This window comes from Saimiri boliviensis, chromosome 4, assembly GCF_048565385.1.
Source record: "Saimiri boliviensis isolate mSaiBol1 chromosome 4, mSaiBol1.pri, whole genome shotgun sequence".
NCBI classification, from domain to species: Eukaryota; Metazoa; Chordata; class Mammalia; order Primates; family Cebidae; genus Saimiri; species Saimiri boliviensis.
Genome location: NC_133452.1, coordinates 110326473 through 110352137, shown reverse-complemented (window position 1 = coordinate 110352137; position 25665 = coordinate 110326473). Strand labels below are relative to the sequence as shown.

Below are 25665 nucleotides of genomic sequence, written 5' to 3'. Positions count from 1 at the left end.
AGCACAGTTTTAAAGCGTGTGATATAAATTCTACTAGAAGCAGTAAAAGAGAGTACTGACTTCCTCACATCTTCATCAACACTGTGTTTTATAATTTTTCTTTCTTTTTATGTCACAAAAAATGTCACATCATGGTTTTAATTTGCATTTCTATGCTTAATGCTGGGTAAATCTTTTGGGAGCTGGTCTGAGAATTTTCACACCCAAAGCTGGAGAGAGTGCTGAACCTAGGTGGGTGGGCAGTGCCAGGGGCTCAGTTGGAATCTGTATCCAAAAAGAAAGAGAAGGCAGTTTAAACTCAGGAGACCAAAAGTAGACATGGTAATCTAAAAGTGGAAAGAAAAATATCCAAGAATTAGGCTGTGGGCAGTGAGCAGCCAGAGAATGAGATTTTGTGGGAAAGTCTTGCCAAATTTTCTTGAGCAAGATTGTTGACTCACAGTGAGTCTTGTGGATCTTCAACAGTGTAGAGCATGAGTGAGAAATCTGTACTTCAAAGGGAGGTATGGACCAAATACTCTCGAAGAATGAAAACTTAAAGGAACTCCAGTGCACTGATAAAATGAGAAGTGATGCTGGGGTAGAACTGATGCTTGGTTCACAGCAGCTATGTTAGAACAGTGAAACTTGAAAACAGTCTAAATACACACCAGTAGGGGACTGGCTTAAGGTTTGGCATATGCATAGTTAGGGCACAGTTTTGTAATTAAAAAGATGATTTAGATCTAAACACACAAGGATCACTGTGGCATTCCAGGCTATAAAAATCATGCTGGAATACAGATTTCTATCACAGACCAATTTATGTTAAACATTTTCTAATATGTGTGTGTGTGTGTGTGTGTGTGTGTATATATATATATATATATATATATAAAAGAGACTTGAACAGTACTTACCAAATAATAAAGCAAAACTAACGGGATTAGTTATGAGATGTTGAGTAGAGGAATGAAAGGGAATTACAGGTTTTTAACTAAATTCCTTGGTAGTTTGACTTTACAAGTACATTATGCTCATGAATAATAAGAATATTAAAAATAAAAGATGTCATTTCTGCTTTATGAATATACTAACATTGCACATTTTTATTACACTGTTATTTCTAAGTAAATATCAAATATGTAATTTGGCATAGACAAAAGTAGAAGTATTCACAGTAACTGCTTTGACTAGTATAATCATAAAATTTTTCTACTCATTTTCTTGAATTTTTCATTTTCATAAGTATTTGAATAATGTATATATTGAGTGGTTTTCTAATTCTGTCTCAGTAATAGCTGAGGTCTCAAAGACCAAAATCCTCTTCCAAGTGCTGGACTATTTATGCAGGATATTCTGAGATTACAAAATGCATTGCAGCCAATATTAATCCATCTTCCATATTAAAGTTATAAAATAATAGAGGTGAAAAAAACAGTGCTCTTAAACTTTAATTTTTGTAGAAACCACTTGGGGATATTGCTAAAATGCATTAGGTCTGAGGTGAGACCTGAGATTGTATAATTTCAACAATTTCTCAGGCCATACTATAGCTCCATAGACCATACTTTAAGAATGAAAGGGAATTTAAGAATAATTTTTGGTGTTCTCTATGGGGAATATGAGGAATACTTTGAACATTATGCCCAGAATCAGAGGCTGCAAGATGACCACTAAAAGAGCATGACATAGATCTCACAGAGTTAAGGAACAAAAGCATGACTCTGACTCATACTTTAAAGGCTGAAGAGAGAGGCTGACTGTATTGCTTCAGGCTGCCAAGACATGGCTGCATGAACAGCAAGTGGCAGTTTCACTAACTTGGAAAATAATTGTTTTCTGATTTCTGACTGTGATCTCTGCCAATCAGAGCTGGCCTGGAGTTATCTTAAAGACCCTTTACCGAGAGGCACCACGTGTATGAGCTGAGCAATGAGTCACATTCACAAAGCAATTCACCAGAAGGATTCCTCAATCATGTTCTCATGACAGAAAAATTAGTTTTCAAACATTGCACTTCTCAAGCGTTCCGGTGCCTCAGCACAACTCTATCAGTAACATGAATTTGTGCCTCTTAACCTAGATCTTCTTTTTTAAGGGCAGAAACAAGGGCTGGTGAATTGGAAGGAGGTGAAATGAGGGGTGGGGAACTACCCATCTACTTTTTTACCTGAGGTAAACTAGAGCTCAGAGATGAGAAAAAAAATTTAACTTGGACTTTACAAATTTCAATTATCACACTAAAATGTATTTTTTAAGATTTTGAAGTGACCAGACAACTATCATTATTTAGATGGACTGAGAAAGCAATAGGACTTAACACAAATTTTATTCCAGGGGAGAAAGGAATTGTTAAGCAACTTAATAGAAAAGCAAAAAAATGCTTTGTTATCCTCATGTGTGTTGTGCCTTCAAAATAACAGGTCATAACATATATTACATTTCTAAATCTTTATGTAAAATAGTTATGTCAGAATGCTATAAAATATTTACAAATGTATGTTCTAGGGGTCTTGATAACATATATTAACAGTTGTACTTATGAAAGCTGTATTAAAATACAGTATTTCCAGGCCATTTTTGAGTATTTGAGAAAATTCATCTATATATTGTAAACATTTTAGAATGTTCTTCCACCTCACTTTACTTCCTTTAATCCCAGGCACTTCCTTTTCCGAGATCAAGAGGCATCCACAGATGCCATCTTCATTTATAACTGATCATTACGATTATGGCTAACTGCACAAGGGTTGGAAACTTGACCCAAACGTGATTAATCAGAGTCCCTTCCACAGAAATTTAGAATTTCGTCAGAGTGTGTGTGTGTGTGTGTGTGTGTGTGTGTGTGAGAGAGAGAGAGAGAGAGAGAGAGAGAGGCAGGTGGGGGCGGGGGGACGGTGGCAGTCAGATTTAGAATTTCGTCAGAGTGTGTGTGTGTGTGTGTGTGTGAGAGAGAGAGAGAGAGAGAGAGAGAGAGAGAGAGAGGCAGGTGGGGGCGGGGGGACGGTGGCAGTCAGATTTAGAATTTCGTCAGAGTGTGTGTGTGTGTGTGTGTGTGTGTGTGTGTGTGTGTGTGAGAGAGAGAGAGAGAGAGAGGCAGGTGGGGGCGGGGGGACGGTGGCAGTCAGGGTGGTAAGTGGATCTATAATATGTAAACTTGATGGCAGTCGCATTTCACAAAGTCAATTGAGAGAAATGATACATAGAGAAGACAGGAGAGAGATGGAGACAAAGTATGCAGTCTGGTTTCTCAACAATTAATGTGTCCTCCACAAGCTTATTGCTTATGTTACCGCAGTTGATTTATATAAATTATAACCAAATTAATCTTAAGCAAGCATAGAGATAATGGATACACTGAAATTAAAGTATGTATGAGGTCTCAAAGACCATGGATTATATATATAAAATGAAAGCTATTTGTAAAACTAAAATACTTATTCTTTATTTAAAGGTGTGATCCATACAGTTTTAAAGAAAAAGTTTCTTGGTTCAAGGGTATAATCTTGGGGTGTAAGAATAGTATGTAAAGAGTGCATAAGGTATAGGGAAACTCTCCATCTCCCAGAGCCATTGTTCACTTTCTAAAGCACAACTTCTAGTTTCAGAAGGAAACAGGCACTGTTGGAGCTCAATCTGACATAAGACCTGCATAATTTCATTTTCCTAATTTTGAGGGAATTTTGAAGAAGATTTAAGTTCTCATTTTGCTATAGACTTTTATTTGCTAAATGTATGTCATTTCGTATATTAGTTAGTATTAGTGAAAATGACAGTTGGAAGGAGAGAGGTAGGAGTGTCATAAAGAAAGTGAAATGCTATGTAAAATCCTTGAGTCCTAAGCAGCTGAAATGTCTGAGAAACTGAAAGATTATCAAACAGGCTCTAACGGTATAAAGTGAGCAGGATAATATTAGATGCAGTTGGCAAGGCCAGATGATGCCATGTCTTCATAGATTATGTGAGGAATTTAAATTTTTATTCTAAGAACACTGGGCAGCTGCTGAGGAATTTAGCATATTTAGTATCAGTTAAATTATCATAGATCATGGTGGAAGCAGGTGAAATGAAGAAGAGTTGATGAAATCACTCCAACCAGTGTATAAGTGTTCGTTTTTCTCCACAACCTCTCTAGTATCTTTTTTTTTTTTTTTTTTTTTTTTTTACTTTTTATGAATAGCCATTCTGACTGATGAGAGATGGTATCTCATTGTGGTTTTGACTTTAATCAGTGATGTTGAGCTTTTCTTATGTGCTTGTTGGCTGCATGTATCTCTTCTTTTGAAAACCATATGTTCTTGTCCATTGCCCACTTTTTTAAACTTTAAGTTCACAGGAACATATGCAGGTTTGTTACATGGGTAAATTTGTGTCAGCGCAGTTTGTTCTACAGATTAATTCATTACCCAGGTATTAAGCCTAGTACCTATTAGTTATTACTCCTGATCCTCTCCCTCCTCCCATCCTCCATCTTCTGATAAACTCTCTATGGGTTATTTCATCTATGTGTCCATGTGTTCTCATCAGTTAGCTCCTACTTACAAGTGAGAACATGCAGCATTTGGTTTTCTGTTTCTGCATTAGTTTGCTAAGGATAATGGCCTCTGGCTATATCCATGCAAAGGATATAATCTTGTTTATATCTGCATAGTTTTCCATACTGTATATGTACCATATTTTATTTTGCCCACTTTATAATGGGGTTGCTTTTTCTTGTAAATTTGTTTTAGTTCCTTATAGATGCTGGATATTAAATCTTTAGGAGATTCACAGTTTGCAAAATTTCCTTCCATTCTTCAGGTTGTCTGTTTACTCTGTTGACAGTCTCTTTTGCTCTGCAGAAGCTCTTACTTTAATTAGATTCCATTTATCAATGTTTTCTTTTGTTGCAATTGCTTTTGGTGTCTTGGTCATGAATTTTTTGTCTGTTCCTATGTCAAGAATGATAATGCCTAGGTTGTCTTCCAGGGTTTTTATAGTTTTAGGTTTTACATTTAAGTCATTAATCCATTTTAAGTTATTCTTTATATATGGTGTAAGGAAGGGGTCCAGTTTCAATCTTCTGCATATGGCTAGCCAGTTATCCCAGCATCATTTATTGAATAGGAAATCCTTTCCCCGTTGCTTGTTTTAGTCAGGTTCATGGAAGAACAGATTTTTGTATATGATCTGATAGTGTTAGGCCTTGTTTCTGGGTTCTCTGTTCTTTTCTATTGGTCCATATGTCTGTTTTTGTACCCATACCATCATCCTGTGTTGGTTACTGTAGCCCTGTGGTATAGTTTGAAAGACTTATTTTAAATATGCTAACTATTTTACTATTTAATGGAGCATTGCCTAATCATACAGTAAAATAAGATAGATATATGAAATTGAATACTTGAAACCAATAAACTTATTTATTCAATGATTATTTATTGATTATGTACTATGCATCAGACTGGTCTTGGTTCTCTTGAGTAGTGAATAAAACAAGACTCTACAAGAGTCTGTGTGTGTGTGTGTCTAAAATCAGGGGAAAAGGATTCTAGGAAAATAAATACTTATCACAGGTAATATGAAGGAAAACAAGTAGACTAGAAAGATACAGAGTGATGAAATAAGAACCTTTATTTCGATACAGCTTCCTAAAGGATAGGCTTTCTTATGAGGTGTTATTAGAAAGGACACTTGAATTAAGAGACAGAGCAAGCCATTTACATACACTAAGAAAAAGGGCACTGTGGCCAGAGGGGATGGCAGACAAAGACCTCAAAAGAAAGAGGTGTTCTTGGCATGGTTGAGGAAGAACAAGTGGCTGGCTCGTGTGGAGTGAGTGAGTACAGAGTGGAAGAAAATAAAGTCCCATGATAAGCCAGGATCATTTACTTCATGGCCAGTAAGATGAAAAACCACTAGTTAATAAGTTTTAATAACAGAGGTGATTTGATACTGAGTAAAATGATATAAAATCAAATAAAAATAATTAAAATACATATAAACAAAATTACCTCAACTATGTTTACAAATAGAGAAAATGGCCTCAAAGTAAATATGCCAAACAGGATCAAGGGTTTGAATGATAGTGAGTGACTGGGTGCTTTTTTCTTTGAACATGCTGGTAAGTTTTTCAGAAATTTTATAGAGAGAACCATTTTTATAATCACAAAAAAGTTTAAATAGAAACATGCATAGTAAATTATACATTTTACCACATTTAGAAAAAAATTGTATTAATTTGAATCTTTGTAGAAACCATTTATCTTTCTTGTTTTGCCATATTCTTTATTACTTTATTGAGATATAATTTACATGCCATAAAGTTTGCCCTTAAAATATACAAATCAGTGGTTTTACTAATATTCACAATGTGGTACAATCATCCTCACTTTCTAATTCCAGAATATTTTTATTAGCCTCCCAAAAAATCCTAAGTCCATTAGCAGTTACTTCCCATTATTTCCTGCCTTGCCCCTGGCAAATGCTAATTTGCTTTCTGTCTGTATGGATTTGTCTAAATTCTATTTATGGATTTGTCCATAAATAGAATCAAAAAACATATGGCTTTATTTTTTGGTCTGGCCTCTTTGATAAAGCTTAATGTTTTCAAGGTTTATCTAAGTTGTATCAAGTATCAGTGCTTTATTCCTTTTTATGGCAAATTACATGAATATACCATATTTTGTTTATCTTTTCATTAGTTATGTATATTTGGCTTATTTATACTTTTTTGCCTATTATAAATAATGCTGATATGAACATTTGTATGGAAGTTTTTGTGTTTCAATTCTCATGAGCATATGCCTAAAAGTGGAATTGCTGGGAGTAACCATATACCTGAGTTGCAAATAGAAAATGCCTGAAAAAATGCCAGAGACTTCAGCTATTCTTACCTATTATTCTATCTAATTCATAAATTATTTCTCTATAACTCTCTCTCTGAATGACAGTTAAAACTCCCTAGATAAGTGTGAACATCACAGAAATTTCCTCACAACTCTAAAGATCTAGAGCTGAAAAGTGTCAGTCAACGTCGTGACTGATAGTGGTTTCTGTTTTAAACCCATTATTACTTATTGCGATTTTAATGATTAAGCATTTTCTCCAGGTAAGATAAATGATCTATAGATATATATATTATAATCTTTGGATTAAAAATTTTTCTAAGCAGAGAATTATTATTCTAGTAGTAAATAAATTTATATAACTATACAAAACCAGCATACCAGTATCTCTCTTATCTTAAAGGACATCAACAATGCTTTAGCATGTAGTAGGTGCCCAGTTTTTATGTGTTGAATGAATTAAAGTAGTAATAACAGTAGAGTTTTACAGTTCTTTATTTTTTCAAGTTATGAGAGTATTTTTAATTTTTAAATGTTTTATTTAAATTCAACCGGGTTCTTGGATAGCTGGAATAGTTTGAAGTACTATAGGTCCCATAAAGATGTTTGTTTTTTTCCAAAAGAAAAACCACAAATTGTTTATGTTAAACAAAAGAAAGAAAAAAAGAAAAGGCCAGGTGCTGTGGCTTACACCTGTAATCCTAGCACTTAGAGAAGCCAAAGCAGGGGAAAATCGCTTGAATCCAGGAATTTGAGACCAGACTGGGCAACATAGCAAGACTCCATCCCTACAAAAAAAAATTAGCTAAACCTGGTAGCAGGTACTGTAGTCCCAACCACTGGCAGAAGGATCTCCGAGTCTAGGAGATACCTTTCAACTCTCGAAAATTGTTTTAGATTGCTACATCTTTTCATTATTTGTCATTATTTTTCTCTTTGTATGGATTTATATGTTCTTTCTTAATAATTTCTATGCAGAGATTAATGAAATAAAATCAGACAATGTTACTCCAATTGTGGACTGAAAAGTAGATGTTTTTCTAGAACATAAATTCTTAGTGGAAGTGCTGTTTTTAAATATAGCTTCCTTTCTTTGAGGATCAAAAATATTAACTGCAACCTAATTGATTTATAGCATCACTCTACAGACATATTTTAATATTAACTATAATTTAAATAATCTTATAAAATATTGTGGCTAGCCTACACAATTTGCTAATACAGGTGTTAATCAGAAGAATTTATACAATTAAAATAAAAGTTTTTTGTTTTTTTAAATTGTGCTTTAGGTTCTGAGTACATGTGCAGATCATGCAGGATTATTGCACAGGTACATAAACGGCAATGTGGTTTACTGCCTCCATCCCCCTGACACCTATATCTGGCATTTCTCCCCATGTTATCCCTCCCTGAACTACTCACCTGCCCCACACTATCCCTCCTTTGCCTCCCTCAACAGACCCCAGTGTGTGATGCTCCCCGCTCCCTGTGTCCCTGTGTTATTGTTCAATACCCGCCTATGAGTGAGAACATGCAGTATTTGATTTTCTGTTCTTGTGTCGGTTTGCTGAGAATGATGGTTTCCAGATTCATCTATGTCCCTACAAAGGACATGAACTCATCCTTTTTTATGGCTGCATAGCATTCCATGGTGTATATGTACCACATTTTCCTTGTCCAGTCTATCACGGATGGGCATTTGGGTTGGTTCCAGGTCTATGCTATTGTAAACAGTGCTGCAATGGATACACGTGTGCACGTTGTCTTTATAATAGAATGATTTATAATCCTTTGGATATATACTCAGTAATGGGATTGCTGGGTCAAATGGAATTTCTATTTCTAGATCCTGGAGGAAGCACCACACTGTCTTCCACAATGGTTGAACTAATTTACACTCCCACTGATAGTGTAAAAGTGTTCCTATTTCTCCACATCCTCTGCAGCATCTGTTGTCTCCAGATTTTTTTAATGATTGACATTCTAACTGGTTCCTGGTTCACTCTAATGGTTATTTCTTTTGCTGTACAGAAGCCCTGGAGTTTAATTAGGTCCGATTTATCTACTTTGTCTTTTGTTACCAATGCTTTTGGTGCTTTAGTCATGAAGTCCTTGCCTACGCCTATATCTTGAATGGTTTTGCCTATGTCTTCTTCTAGGGTTTTTATGGTGTTAGGTTTTATATTTAAGTCTTTAATAATACCTGGAATTAATTTTATTGTAAGGTGTCAGGAAGGGATCCAGTTTCTGCTTTCTGCACACTGCTAGCCAGTTTTCCCAGCATCATTTATTAAACAGGGAATCCTTTCCGCAGATGGTTGTAGATGTGTGGCATTGCCTCCGAGGCCTCTGCACTATTCCACTGGTCTATGTCTGTTTTGTTACCAGTACCATGCTGTTTTGATTACTGTAGATGTGTAGTATAGTTTGAAATCAGGTAGTTTCTTTTTGCTTAGGATTGTCTTGGCTACGCGGGCTCTCTTTTGGTTCCATATGAAGTTTAAGGTGGTTTTTCCAGTTCTGTGAAGAAGGTCATTGGTAGATTGATGGGGATAGCGCTGAATCTGTAAATTACTTTGGACAGCATGGCCATTTCACAATATTGATTCTACCTAACCATGAGCATGGAATATTTCTCCATCCGTTTGTGTCCTCTCTGATTTCCTTGAGCAGTTGTTTGTAGTTCTCTTTGAAGAGGTCCTTTACATCCTTTGTTAGTTGTATTCCTATGTATTATATTATCTTTGTAGCAACTGTGAATGTATGTTTGCTCATGATTTGGCTCTCTGTTAGTTTGTTATTGCTGTATAGAAATGCTTGTGATTTCTGCATGTTGATTTTATATCCTGAAACTTTGCTGAAGTTGCTTATCAGTTTCAGGAGATTTTGGGCTGAGACAATGGGGTCTTCTAAATATACAATCATGTGGTCTGCAAATAGAGACAATTTGACTTCCTCTTTTCCTAATTGAATATCCTTTATTTTTTTTTTTCTTGCCTAATTGCTCTGGCTAGAAATTCCAATACTATATTGAATAGGAGTGGTGAGAGAGGGCATCCTTGTCTAGTGCTGGATTTCAAAGGAATGCTTCCAGTTTTTGCCCATTCAGCATGATATTGGCTGTAGGTTTTTCATAAATAGCTTTTATTATTTTGAAATATATTCCTTCCATACCTAGTTTATTAAGAGTTTTTAGCATAAAGTGCTGTTGAATTTTGTCAAAGGCCTTCTCTGCATCTGTTGAGATAATCATGTTTTTGTCTTTGGTTCTGTTTATGTGATGGATTACATTTACAGATGTTGAACCAGCCTTGCATCCCCAGGATGAAGCCTACTTGATCATGATGGATAAGCTTTTTGATGTGCTGGCGCAGTCGGTTTGCCAGTATTTTATTGAAGATTTTTGCATCTATGTTCATCATGAATACTGGCCTTAACTTTTCTTTTTTATTTGAGTCTCTGTCTCGTTTAGGTATCAGGATGATGTTGGTGTCATAAAATGAGTCAGGGAGGATTCCCTCTTTTTGTATTGTTTAGTATAGTTTCAGAAGGCATCAAACCAGCTCCTCGTTGTATATCTGGTAGAATTTGGCTGTGAAACTGTCTGGACCTAGGCTTCTTTTGGTTGGTAGGCTATTAATTGCTGCCTCAACTTCAGACCTTGTTATTAGTCTGTTCAAGGTTTCAACTTCTTCCTGGTTTAGGCTTGGGAGGGTGCGAGTGTATAGGAATTTATCTATTTCTTCCACATTTACTGGTTTATGTGCATAGGGTTGTTTGCAGTAATCTCTGATTGTAGTTTGTATTTCTGTGGAACCAGTGGTGATATCCCATTTATTGTTTTCTATCGTATCTATTTGATTCTTCTCCCTTTTCTTTTTTATTAATCTGGCTAGCAGTCTATTTTGTTGATCTTTTCAAAAAACAAGCTCCTGGATTTATTGATTTTTTTGCATTCTTCTCTCCCATCCATAGGTAACATTTTCATGTATCTATTATTTTTATTGTTATATGTAGATACATATACTATATAGCTATGTGGTGTCTATATATGTTGTGTGTGTATATCTACATATAGTATATATATTCATATATATGTTATATATAAGTATATATATCTATATATATATCCACAGATAGTATATCTCTATGAATACATATATATATATACACTACATAGTGTATATATATATATATGGATATATATATATCAATGTTTATTTTATATATATCCATAGAGATATACTCTAATATCTAATATATATATATTTTATATATATATCCATACAGATAGTATATCTATATATTATGATATATATCTATGGATATATATATATCAATATGTTTATTTTATATGTATATCCATAGATAGTATATCTATATATTATGACAGATATATGTAGATACATATGTTATAGATATCGATCTTATGTATATATCTATATAGTATATATAGACATCTAGGTTGTATTGCATATTTTAATCTGTTGCTTTTAAGAACTTCATAGCATCCCCCGCTGTGCTTTCTCTACATTTTACGCCAACTTGGAGTTAACACAAATACTTCTACAATGTATATTCTTGAATATATTCACATAATGTCATGATTGAAGCAGTTTTCAGCTGTTGAGTTACTGGGTCCTGGAATATATGTGATTTAAATGTAAATAACCATCTGATTATTCCCAAGAGTAACAACAGGAACAGGAGAGCTCTTCTATCATCGTATCTCTAACGATACTTGGCGACATCTAGCATTTTAACTTTGCAAACATTTGAGTGTAAATGGATACTCATCTTAGTTTTACATTCCTAATTATTAATGAATTTGGAGATCTCTTCAAAAACTGGTTGGACATTTGAAGCATCTTGTATAATTTGCCTGATTACAGTTTTTGTTAATTTATTGTGAAATTCTGTTTCTCTTTCAGATTTGCAAGCATTGGGGTTTAGATACTCTATTTCTATCACTTTCAGATACTACAGGCATCTTTCTTCAGTCTGTCAGTGATCTGTTAACTTTTCTCATAGTGTCCTTAATTGGAGGACACATCCCAATACTAGTAAATTCTCTTGCCCCAGCGTTATATTTTGAACTTTGTATCTTTAGCACATAGGACAGCTAAGTTGTTTATTGTCTGTTGTTTTCCCATGATTTTAGTAAAAAATTATTTTTCTGTTGAATGATAATGAAAGCTACTTTGGGGGAAATTTTTATGTTTTATTCTACTTGTAAACACTTTATAAAGGACCCTCCTTTTTGGCTTAGAGCAGTTGCAATTTCTCAAGGCCACATTTCCATTTTGCAACATCTCTCATGAGAGCATCTCCACTGAATAGAGGCACTTCATTAGATAATGTTAGGGATAGCTTAATACATTTTGCTAGCTACAGGAAAGCAATCACACTCCAGACTCTGAATTTCATAGTGTCCTTAGTGAATCAAGATCAAGTTTCCTATGGAAAGATAGATAGGTTATCAGGTGAGCTTTTGTTGTTTAAGGAAAGTTAAAGTACAGGATCAAAGGTGAATTATATTGTTATGTCTGGAAAGCCATTTAGAGTTGTGCTGACATGCTTGCTTACAGATGAATTCACCAAGACAGATGAAGAATGTTTCAGGTGCTACTAGCAAGTGAATATAGAAATAATGACTAGGCCTGTGTGGATCCACCATTAATAAGAGAGTAATTGAGTCCTTTGTGAAATTTTGTGGTCAAAGGAAAGAAAAGATGTAAGATATAAGAACTGGACATACACAAGTCTTCTACTGTTAGTTTAATCACAGCATGATTCACAACAGCAAAGACATGGAATAAACCCAGATACCCATCAATGTTAAGAAATCTTTTATTTTAGTTTGTGAACTCCATGCCTAAGGACACCAGGATTTGTTCTACTGTATATGTGAATACCTCTGCTTTTCTTTTGCGTCTGTCTTCCTGCCTTAGGCCCTTGTCCTTGTACAATCTTAACAGAGAGAGAGGAAAAAAAAAAAAAAAAAAAGAAAAATTCACTACACTCACTGAGTAGGCATGTCTTCCCGTCTGCTAAAGGTATTGTGCCATAATGCATAGGTTTGAAGTATATTTTGCAAAATGCTGAACTGCAGAATTCCATTATGAATAGGAAAACATTTCCTACATTTTGTGTTATGCTTTATTTTCTAGGATAAAACTCAGAATTTTAAAATACTTTGATTATAAAGATCATATATGCTCTTATGCTGGAGCTGCAGGAGCTGTATATTTAATGTTTGTATTATATATGACTTTTCTCAGTGTATGTTAATCAATGAATTACAGTTGCCTGGAATTTTTGTCAGTCATGGACAGTTTTTGACAGCAAAGTGCTTTAATAAAGGGGACAAAGAACAGCAATAGTATTCTACCAAAGGCATAAAAATGCACAGCTGTAGTCTCTATCTTCCAGACATTTTCTATCCCAGACACACACAAATAAAAAGAGCTTTTATTCAGTAGCCAGTTGTTTAGTTTCTTAATTCTGAGTTCTAATTTGATTGCCCTGTGGTCTGAGAGACTGTTATGATTTCTGTTCTTTTGCATTTGATGAGGAGCAATTTGCTTCCAATTATATGGTCAATTTTAGAGTAGGTATAATTTGGTGCTGAAAAAATGTATATTCTGTGGATTTAAGATGTATATTCTGTGGATTTTGGGTGGAGATTTCTGCAGATGTCTATTAGGTCTGCTTGGTCCAGATCTGAGTTCAAGTCCTGGATATCCTTGTTAATTTCCTGCTTAATTGATCTTTCTAATATTGACAGAGGGCGTTAAAGTCTCCCACTATTACTGTGTGGGAGTCTAAGTCTCTTTGTAGGTCATTAAGAACTTGCTTTATGTACCTAGGTGCGCCTATATTGGGTGTGTATATATTTAGGATCCTTAGCTCTGCTTGATGGATTGATCCTTTTACCATGATGTAATGCCCTTATTTGTCTTGTTTTATCTTTTTGTTGGTTTAAAGTCCATTTTATCAGGGATTAAGATTGCAACTCCTGCTTTTTTTGCTCTCCATTTGCTTGATAAATTTTCCTCCATCCTTTTATTTTTAGCCTATGTGTTTCCTTGCACATGAGATGGGTTTGCTGAATACAGCACACTGATGGGTCTTAATTTTTATCCAATTTGCCAGTCTGTGTTTTTTGTTTGGGGCATTTAGCCCATTTACATTTAAGGTTAATATTGTTAAGTGTTAATTCGATCCTGCCATTTTGATGCTGGCTGGGTGTTTTGCATGTTAGTTGACACATTTTCTTCATTGTGTCAGATGTCAACCAGCTCACCTAATAACCTATCTTTCCATAGGAAACTTGATCTTGATTCACTAAGGACACTATGAAATTCAGAGTCTGGAGTGTGATTGCTTTCCTGTAGCTAGCAAAATGTATTAAGCTATCTCTAACATTATCTAATGAAGTGCCTCTATTCAGTGGAGACCCTCTCATGAGAGATGCTGCAAAATGGAAATGTGGCCTTGAGAAATTGCAACTGCTCTAAGCCAAAAAAGGAGGGTCCTTTATAAAGTGTTTACAAGTAGAATAAAACATAAAAATTTCCCCCAAAGTAGCTTTCATTATCATTCAACAGAAAAATAACTTTTTACTAAAATCATGGGAAAACAACAGACAATAAAAAACTTAGCTGTCCTATGTGCTAAAGATACAAAGTTCAAAATATAACGCTGGGGCAAGAGAATTTACTAGTATTGGGATGTGTCCTCCAATTAAGGACACTATGAGAAAAGTTAACAGATCACTGACAGACTGAAGAAAGATGCCTGTAGTATCTGAAAGTGATAGAAATAGAGTATCTAAACCCCAATGCTTGCAAATCTGAAAGAGAAACAGAATTTCACAATAAATTAACAAAAACTGTAATCAGGCAAATTATACAAGATGCTTCAAATGTCCAACCAGTTTTTGAAGAGATCTCCAAATTCATTAATAATTAGGAATGTAAAACTAAGATGAGTATCCATTTACACTCAAATGTTTGCAAAGTTAAAATGCTAGATGTCGCCAAGTATCGTTAGAGATACGATGATAGAAGAGCTCTCCTGTTCCTGTTGTTACTCTTGGGAATAATCAGATGGTTATTTACATTTAAATCACATATATTCCAGGACCCAGTAACTCAACAGCTGAAAACTGTTTCAATCATGACACTCTGTGAATATATTCAAGAATATACATTGTAGAAGTATTTGTGTTAACTCCAAGTTGGCGTAAAATGTAGAGAAAGCACAGCGGGGGATGCTATGAAGTTCTTAAAAGCAACAGATTAAAATATGCAATACAACCTAGATGTCTATATATACTATATAGATATATACATAAGATCGATATCTATAACATATGTATCTACATATATCTGTCATAATACATAGATATACTATCTATGGATATATATATAAAATAAACATATTGAGATATATATATATATCCATAGATAGTATATCTATATATTATGATATATATCTCTATGGATATATATATATAAAATATATATATATATTAGATATTAGAGTATATCTCTATGGATATATATATAAAATAAACATATTTATATATATATATATATATCCATAGATATATATATAGATAAATATACTATGTAGTGTGTATATATATAAAGAGAGAGTATATTTTATATATATGTATTCATAGAGATATACTATCTGTGGATATATATATAGATATATATACTTATGTATAGCATATATATGAATATATATATGTAGATATACACACACAACATATATAGATACCACATAGCTATATAGTATATGTATCTACATATAACAATAAAAATAATAGATACATGAAAATGTTACCTATGGATGGGAGAGAAGAATGCAAATGGGAAAGTAATGATGGTGTATCAAGAACTAATAACTCTCTGTACCATAATTAATTCTCTGTACCTGAATAAATAAGAAAAAATACAACTGTATTCTATTAAACAAATAAATGTAATCTACAATGAAAGAGAATAAGGATTATAGTGAAATATAATAAATTAGGTTAAAAAAAAACCCTGTAGGATGGGAAGTCAAATGAGTCTTTCTGAGCATATTACCTATGAATTGGGCATTGAATTTAATTAAAATAGCAATACACTAGTATGAAATATGAAGGAAGAAAACTTAAAGTGAAAAAAGGGTTATTCATAAGGGTTTCTATAATGATAGAATGTTGGATTTTATGAAAAGCTTTTTCCATACCCATTGAGATTATCATATGGGTACTGTTTTTAATTCTACTTATGTGATGAATCACATTTACTGGTTTGCACATGTTGAATGAGCCTCACAGCGTAGGAATGAAGCCTACTTGATCACAGTGGATTAAAATTGTGATACATTGAGGATTAAATTTCCTAGTATCTGGATGAGTATGTTTTGTCTCTAGGTTCATCATAGCAATTGGCCTGTGTTTTTGTTGTTTTATTGTGTCTTTATCAGGTTTTGGAATGTGTTAGGGAGGATTCTTTCTTCCCTGATTTTTTGGAAAATTTCAGTAGAATTTGTACCAACTTTCTTTGTGTATCTGCTAGCATTCTGCTGCGAATTCACTGGGTCTGGGGCTTTTACTGGTTGATTACTGACTCAATTTAGGAACTTGATATTAGCCTATTCAGGGTTTAAATTTCTTCCTCATTTAATCTTTGGAGGTTTTGTGTTTTCAGAAATTTATCAGTTTCCTCTAGATTGTCTAGTTTGTGTGCACAGAAGTGTTCATAATAGTCTCTCAGTATCTTTTGTATTTCTGTGGGATCAGTTATAATGCCACCCTTTTTATTTCTGACTCTGTTTATTTGGATCTTGACTCTTTTTTTATTAATCTAATCAGTTTTTCTATCTTATTCTTTCATTTAAACAATTTTTGGTTTTGTTGGTACTTTTTATAAACTTTTGTGTCTCAATTTCATTCAGCACTTCTGTGATTTCAGTTATTTTATTCTGCTAGCTTTAGAGTTACTTCATTATTGTTTTTCTAGCTCCTATATATGTGATGTTGTATCTTTAATTTGAGATCTTTCTAACTTTTAGAGGTCGGCATTTACCACTATAAAATTTCACCTTAAAACTGCTTTGCCGCACCCCAGAGATTTTGGTGAGTTGAATTTCTGTTTACATTTATTTCAAATGATTTTTAAATTTATACTTTAATTTCAATTTTACCTAAAAGTTATTCATGAGCAAGTTGTTTAATTTTCAGGTAATTTGTGGTTTTGAGAGATACTCTTGATATTGATTGCTATTTTTTTCCACTAAAAGGCTGGTTGGTATTACTTTGATTTTTTAAAAATTTATTAAGACTGGCTTAAAAGCCAAGCATGCGATCAATCTTAGAGTATGTTCTATGTGTATATGTGAAAATGTATATTCTGTATTTGATGGGTGGAGTATTCTGCAGAAACTAGGCATCAAAGAAACATACCTAAAAATAATAGGAATGATCTATGACAAACACATAGCCAAAATCATACAGAATGGAGAAAAACGAGAAGCATTCTCCTTGAGAACCAAAACAAGACAAATATCTCCACTTTCACCTCCTATTCAATATAATAATGCAATCTTTGCCAGAAAAATCAAGAAAGAGAAAGAATTTAATCAGATCCAAATTGGAACAAAAAAACTGAAACTCTCTCTTCATTGATGATATAATTCAACAAACAGAAAACCCCAAAAGCTTGGCCAAAAGGCTTCTGGAACTGAAAAATTACTTCAATAACCTTTCAGAATACAAAATTACGTACAAAAGTTAGTAGCATTTCTACACCAATCACATTCAAGCTGAGAGCCAAATCAAGAATGCAATAACATTTACAGTAGCCTCAAAATGCAAATAAACAAAAAATATCTAAAAATACATCTAACCAAGAAAGTGAAAGTTCTCTGTAACCATAAAATACTGCTGAAAGAAGTCAGAGATAACAACACAAACAAATGGAAAAGCATACCCTGTTCCTGGATTGGAAGAGTCAACATCATTAAAAAAGCCACACTGTCCAAAACAATCTACATATTTAACACTCTTCTATTACATAACCAATGTCATTTTTCACAGAACTAGATAAAATTATTCAAAAATTCATATAGAACAAAAAAATAATAAGGCTGAATAGCCAAAGAAATCCTAAGGAAAAAGAACAAAGCCAGAGGCATCACAATACCCAACTTCAAACTATACTATGAGGCTACTGATATGGTTTGGCTGTGTCCACACCCAAATCTCATCTTGAATTGTAACTATCACAATTCCCACATGTCATGGGAGGAACCTAGTAGAAGGTGATTGAATTATGAGTGCATGTAGTTTCTGTGCTGTTTTTATGATAGTGAATGAGTCCCATGAGAGCTGATGGCTTTAAAAATGGGAGTTTCCCTGCATGCGCTTTCTCTTTGCCTGCCCACTATCCATGTAAGATGTGACTTTTTCCTGGTTGCCTTCTGCCATCATTGTGGGACCTCCCCACCAATGTGGAACTGTAAGTCCAACAAACCTATTATTTTTCCCATTCTTGGGTGTATCTTTATCAGCAGCATGAAAACAGACCAGTATAGTAAATTGGTACCAGGAGTGGGACATTGCTGAACAGATACTCTAAAACATAGACAAAACTTCGAAACTGGGTAACGGGCAGAGGTTGGAACAGTTTGGAGGGCTTAGAAAAAGACAGGAAAATATGGGAAAGTTTGAGACTCCCTAGGGACTTGTTGAATGGCCTGGTTCAAAATGCTGATAGCAATATGAATAATAAAGCACAGGCTGAGGTGGTCTCAGATGGGAATGAGAAACTTGTTGGGAACTGGAGCAAAGGTGACTCTTTTATGTTTTAGCAGAGACTGGTGGCATTTTGCCCCTGCCTAGAAATTTATGGAACTTTGAACTTGAGAGACATGATTTAGGTTATCTGGTAAAATAAATTTCTAAGCAGCAAAGCACTCAAGAGGTGGTACTGGTGCTATTAAAGGCATATAGTTTTACAAGAGAAGCAGAGCATAAAAATTTGAAATATTTGCATCTAGATAATATAATAGAAAAGAAAATCGTATTTCCTGAGAAAAATTCAAGCTGGCTGCATAAATTTGCATAAGTAATGAGGAGCTGAATGTTAATCCCCAAGACAATGAGGAATATATCTCCAGGGCATGGCAGAGGTTTTCACGGCAGCCTCTCCCATGTCTAAGAGGAAAAAAATGATTTCATGGTCCAGGCTCAGGGTCCTCATGCTGTGTGCAGCCTATGGATTTGGTGCCCTGTGTCCTAGCAGCTCCAGCCATGACTAAAAGGGGTCAAGGTGCAGTTTGGGTCATGGCTTCAGAGGGTGCCAGCTTCAAGACTTGGCAGGTTCCATGTTGCATTGAACCTATTGATGCACAGAAATCAACAATTGAGATTTGGTAACATCCACCTAGATTTCAAAATGGAAACACCTGGATGTCTAGACAGATGTTTGCTGCAAAGGCAGGGCTCTCATGGAGAACCTCTGCTAGGGCACTGCAGAAGAGAAATGTGGGGTTGGAGCCCCCACACAGAATCCCTACTGGGCATCACTTAGCAGGCATCCCCAAACGTTTTACACAGGGGGCCAGTTCACTGTCCCTCAAACCGTTGGAGGGCTGCCACATACTGTGCTCCTCTTACCACGAATGAAAGAGGTGCCCCTTCCTTAAGTGTGGCGGGGGGCCGGATAAATGGCCTCAGGGGGCCACATGCGGCCTGCAGGCTGTAGTTTGGGGACGCCTGTCACTTAGTGTCACTGTGTAAAGAGAACCACCACCCTCCAGAGCCCAGAATCTGAACTTCAGATTCACAGACAGCTTGCACTGTGTGCTTGGAAAAACCACAGACACTCGATGCCAGCTGGTGAAAGCAGCCAAGAAGGTGGCCGTACCCTGAAGAGCTACAGGGTTTAAGCTGCTCAAGACCATAGAAATCCACCTCTTGCATCAGCATTACCTGGATCCAAGGAATGGAATCAAAGGAGATCATTTTAGAGCTTTAAGATTTGACTCCCCTGCTGGATTTCAGACATGCATGGGGCCTGCCAGTCCTTTTGTTTTTGCAAATTTCTCCCAGTTGGAATGGCTGCATTTACCCAATGTCTGTACCTTCACTGTATGTAGGAAGTAAATAACTTGCTTTTGATTTTACAGGCTCATAACAAGAAGGGACTTGCCTTGTCTTAGATGAGACATTAGACTGTGGACTTTGGGCAGGACTGTTGGAAAGGCATGATTGGTTTTGAAATGTGAGGACATGAGTTTGGGGAGGAGCCATGGGCAGAATGATACGGTTTGACTGTGTCCCCACCCAAATCTCATCTTGAATTATAACTCCCACATTTCCCATGTCATGAGAGGAACCCAGTGGGAGGTGACTGAATTATGGGGGCAAGTCTTTCCTGTACTGTTCTTGTGACAGTGAATGAGTCTCATGAGATCCGATGTTTTAAAAAAAGGAGTTTCCCTGCACAAGCTCTCTTTGAATGCCATTATCCATGTAAGACAGGGCTTGCTTCTCCTTGCCTTCCACCATGATTGTTAGGCCTCCCCAGCCACATGGAACTGTAAGTACGTTAAACCTCTTCTACTTTCCAGTATGACTTTATCAACAGTGTGAAAATGGATGAATACAGCTATAGTAACAAAAACGTCATGGTCCCTGGTACAAAAGCAGACATATAAGCTATGGAAAAGAAAAGGCCACATGCCTAAAGCCATCTGATCTTCAACAAGGTCGACAAAATTAAGCAACAGGGAAATAATTTTCTATTTAATAAGTGGTGCTAGAATAGCTGGCTAGCCATCTGCAGAATAATGAAACCAGAATCTTACCTATTTCTATATATAAAATTAGCTCAAGATGAATTAGAGATTAAAATATAAGATCTCAAACTATAAGAATCCTAGAAGAAAACCTAGGAAACATCGTTCTGTACAATGGCCTTGGGAAAGAATGTATAGCTAAGTTCTCAAAAGCAATTGCAACGAAAACAAAAAATTGACAATAGATCTAATTAAACTAAAAAGCCTCTGTACAGCAAAAGAAACTATCAATAGAGTAAACATACAACCTACAGAATGAAAGAAAATATTCACAAACTGTTCACTTAAGAAAGGTCTAATGTCTAGAATCTGGAAGGAACTTAAACATTTCAATAAGCAAAAAACAAATAGCCTCATTAAAAATGGGAAACTCATGAACAGATGCTTTTCAAAAGAAGATATGCACGTGACCAATCAACATGAAAAAAGTATTCAGAATCACTAATCGTCAGAGAAAAACAAATCAAAACTACAATGAGATACCATCTCACACTCGTCAGAATGGCTGTTATGAAAAAGTCAAAAGACAATACTGGTGGGCCTCTGGAGAAAAGGGACCACTTATATACTATTGATGGAAATGTAAATTAATTCAGCCACTGTAGACAGAAGTTTCAAGATTTTTCAAAAAGCTTAAAACCAAACTATCATTTGACCCAGCAACTCCCTTACTGGGTATATATCCAAAAGACAATAAATCTTTCTGCCAAAAGCACACATGCACACATACATTCTTCAAAGCACTATTCACAATAGCAAAGACATGGAATTCACCTAGGTACTCATCAATGGTGGATTATATAAAGAAAATATTACACATATGCATTGTCAAATATTACATAGACCTAAAAAAGAATAAAACCATATCTTTTGCAACAATATGGATGCATCTGGAGGTCATTATACTATGTAAATTAAGAGGAGAACAGAAAAGCAAATACTACACATACTCACTTACAGGAAGGTGCTAAATAATGGGTACTACTCATGGACATAAAGGTGATAACAATAGAAACAGGGACTACTAGAGGGGTGAGTGAGATAAGGACGTAAGGGGTGAGAAACTTACCATTGAGTACTATGCTCAATACTGCAGTGACAGGATCAGTCATACCCTAAACCTCAACATCATGCAGTACATCTAGCTAACAAATCTGTATGTATACCCCTTGGATCTAAAATAAAAGTTGGTATTATAACATTGATAAATATTAAAATATATATTATCTGAGATGAAATTTTCTACTTTTTTCATGCCTATTTTCCTGAGGGTATGATAAAGTGAAATATTCACTTACATAGTTATTTTTAATTTATCGGAACAAATTTTGGCCAATATTTTGCAAAATGAAAGATGTAAATTCACATGTCTTTAGCTATTTTAATTCCAACATTTATTCTAAGGTCATTATTTTGTAATATAGAAAAAAATTACCACTCCACCATTTCCACTGAAATGTTTTTTTTCACACCTCATGATGCCATCTTGAATAGCAGATGCTTTCAAAAATTGAAAAATATCACCATTTCATATCACTATCTATGAATCACCATTTCACTTTACCAATTCCCTTGAAAAATCACATTAGAAAGTTTTTATCAAATAAAGTGTTTTGCATTTGTTTTCCTGGCACATGAATATTCTTAATATTTTTGGGGATGCTTGGTCCTGCATGTGTTATCTTACATTGTTACTCTTTATGCTTTCATAGCACTTCCACTTATACCTGTTCTGATTCTCAAATCAATATGTCTATCTAGACATCTCCTCTGAGCCTCATATTCCAGCTCTTTTCTGTTTATCTTCACCTAAAAAGGGCATTGAGTATCTCAAACTCAACATGGTTACCACTATACTGATCATATATTACCCACAAACCTTCCCTAGTTTTATTGTCTATTTCAATTAATGTTTAAATGGTCATTTACATTAAAAACTGTGAAGCATGCTTATTTTACCTGATCATTATTTATCTGTTCAGTCCCTCTCAGTCCACAGTATCATTCCTCACTATCTGAAAAGTTCTTAACTGCTTATCCTGCTTTTCAGTGTCACCCCAAACCTGTCTTCCAGTGAATCTTTAGAATGAACTCTCTGAAAAACAATCTGACTTTGTAATTTCCATATTTAAATTCCTTCAGCTGATCTTCAACTTCTCAGGAATACCATCTAATATCCCTACCAGTCATCTTTCACCCACTGAATAACACAGTTGACTAAAGCAATGATCTTTAAAATCTTACGTTGCATAATTGTATTTGCAAATGTTTAAATACACCTTTATAAGTATATAATGGCTTCATAGCATATACTTGCTATGTTATGCATATTTTAAAATATTTCTCAAAATATAAAATAAGAACATAAGTAGATATGCCATTTTTTTTTTCTGACAGTGGCATCATAGATCACATTGTATACTCCTGAAGAGTTTGTAGACCCAATTTGAAGATCACTATACTAAATAGTGTTGTCAACAAATTCAAGGTCATAACTTTGACAGTTCTTACCACCAGTTAATATCTTTTTATAAATACAGACTATGTCCTTCCTCTCAGTCAGGCATAAAATGTGCAATTGGATCAGAGTACCTTGAGATTTGAAAGGACTTCAATTGTCCTACTGTATTACTTTCAAGAAGTAGTGTAGAAAAGAACATGGTAAGAACAGTGTAAATTTATCCCTACAGCCACCAAACCAGACAATGCATAGTGTCTCAGAAATGCATGCATCATCTTAAAATATGATTCATCACCCTATGGCCCCAAATGGACTTTGAGCCTTTATGTCTTCCTTCAAAAATTCTCCCTTTTAGCTAACTTTTGAAGTTACTATCTTCAAGCACATCTTAAGCTTATTCCTGGCTTCAAACTTTCCCTTGAACCATATTTTATTCCCCCACCTGCACATCTCTCATGTCCGTTTTCTGACTAGATGAGCATTGATACGTGACTATGATTCTCATTCCTCCCTAATTACTTTTGAATAAACTCTTTCACTCAATCCTCTCTTCTGATTTCAGTATTGTTATGTCCAGTCTCTGACAATGTCTCTTTTTCTTAAGTCAACTTGGGCTGCCATACAAAATACCCTAGACTAGGTGGATTAAACAACAGAAATTAAATTTCTCATTATCTGGAATCAGGAAGACCAAGGTCAAGATGTCAACATGTTTGGATTCTGGTGAGGGCTCTGTTCTTAGCTTACTGATAGCTGGTATCTTGCTGGTTCCTCACATGGCAGAGAGAGACACAGCAAGCTTTCTCTTGTCTCTTTTATATATGCAATTATTTCTCAAAGCCCTCATCCTAAATACCATCATGTTTGGGGTTAGGTCTACAACATACAGCACCCTATCCCTGGCCCGCCCAAATCCATGTCCTTATCACATGCAAAATGCATTCATTCCATCCATTAGTTCTAATAATAGTACCTTGAACTCTAAAGTCTAATATTTGCATGAACTATAAAGTCTAATAACTTGAACTATAAAGTCTAATAATATTAGCATGAACTCTAAAGTCTAAAGTGCAAAGTCTAATCAAAACATCATCTAAATCCAAAATGGATGAGACTCAAGGAATGATTCATGCTAAGGCAAAACTCCTCTCATGTTGTGAACCTGTGAAACCAGACAACTTATGTCTGGCTTCCAAAATACAATGATGGAGCAGACATAAGATAGACATTTTCATTCCAAAAGGAATAAACTGAAATAAAGAAAGAGTGATGGGTCCCAAGTGAATCCAAAATTTAGCAAAGCAATTCCCATTATAGATCTTAAGGCTCAAGAATCAATGTCCTGTCATCCAGCTCCATGGAAGTGGCAGAATCATCCCAGGTTGAGGCCATCTGGCTGCTCAAACTTAGCCAGTGGCCCTGATAATCTGAATCTCATTCAGGGTCATTTTTCTGTCTTCTTTAAGAAGAGCATATATTTGCAGCCAATTATCTCTCTTGTCTTGTCCTGTCATATTCAAGAAGTGTTGACAATGTTCCTTCCTTTTGTCCCATCTTCATCCTCTTCAGTTTGAACTGGCAGTTTCTACTTTCATGATCCTATTAACTCTTTCAGTTAATAGTCTAGCCACACCTGTGGTGTTCTCTTTAGAACACTGTTTTCTAATTATTTTGAATATGAATAAGTTATAAATTATCCAAATCTAAAGTTCTGGTTTCTTTTTTTTTTTTTCTTTTTTCTTTTTAACAAATCCTTACATTTGACTTTCTCCTTTCACATTTTAATATAAATAGTCAGGATGATCCAAGCTGCTTCAATAACATCGCTTAGAAATCTCCTCAGCTAAATATCCAGTCTTATTACTCACAAGTTCTACCTTCTACAAAACACTAGAGTACAGTTCAGCCAAGTAATTTGCCACTGTATAAGGATTTCCTTTTCTCCAGTTTTCAGTAATATGTTTTTCATTTTCATCTGAGACTCACCAAAATTATTCTTAACATCCCTATTTCTATGCACCTCAAAACTTCTTCATCCTCTACCCATCACCTAGTTCTAAAGCCACTTCCTATGTTTAGGCAATTGTTACAGCAGCACCCCACTTCTTAGTACCAAAAACTGCTTTAGAGTTCTCTCAAGAAACAGAACCAAGAAAAGATTCAGAAAATCTGTATGTATATCTAACTGATCTATATTTATATTTATCAATCCATCTATACAGAAAAAGAGATTTACTGATTTATTATAAGAAACTGGCTCACATGATTTTGGAGGATGAGACATCTCATCATCTGCAGTTGGCAAACTGGAGACTCAGGAAGGCCAATGTGTTGCTCCAGTCATAGTCCAAAAGCTAGGAAGACCAATGTTCCTACTAAAGCAGTCAGGCAGAAGTTCCTCCTTACTCAGACTTTTGGTTCTACTTGTGTTTCCAATTGACTAATATTAAGCCAACTCATACTAGAAAGGACAATCTACTTTATACTGTCTACCTCATCAAATATTAATATCCAGAAACAACTCAGAGACACACT

General features: G+C 35.0%; 1 long non-coding RNA gene across 4 annotated transcripts in view; it reads left to right on the top strand.

Annotated features, from left to right (window-relative positions):
- Nucleotides 1-22940, top strand: part of LOC141584319 (uncharacterized) — a 630894-nt gene extending 607954 nt beyond the window's left edge. For all 4 annotated transcript variants that reach the window (XR_012517309.1, XR_012517307.1, XR_012517308.1 and 1 more), the window contains one exon: nt 16881-22940. This is a non-coding gene — a long non-coding RNA (uncharacterized LOC141584319). The remainder of the gene's footprint in view (nt 1-16880) is intronic.
- Nucleotides 22941-25665: the final 2725 nt, after the last annotated feature.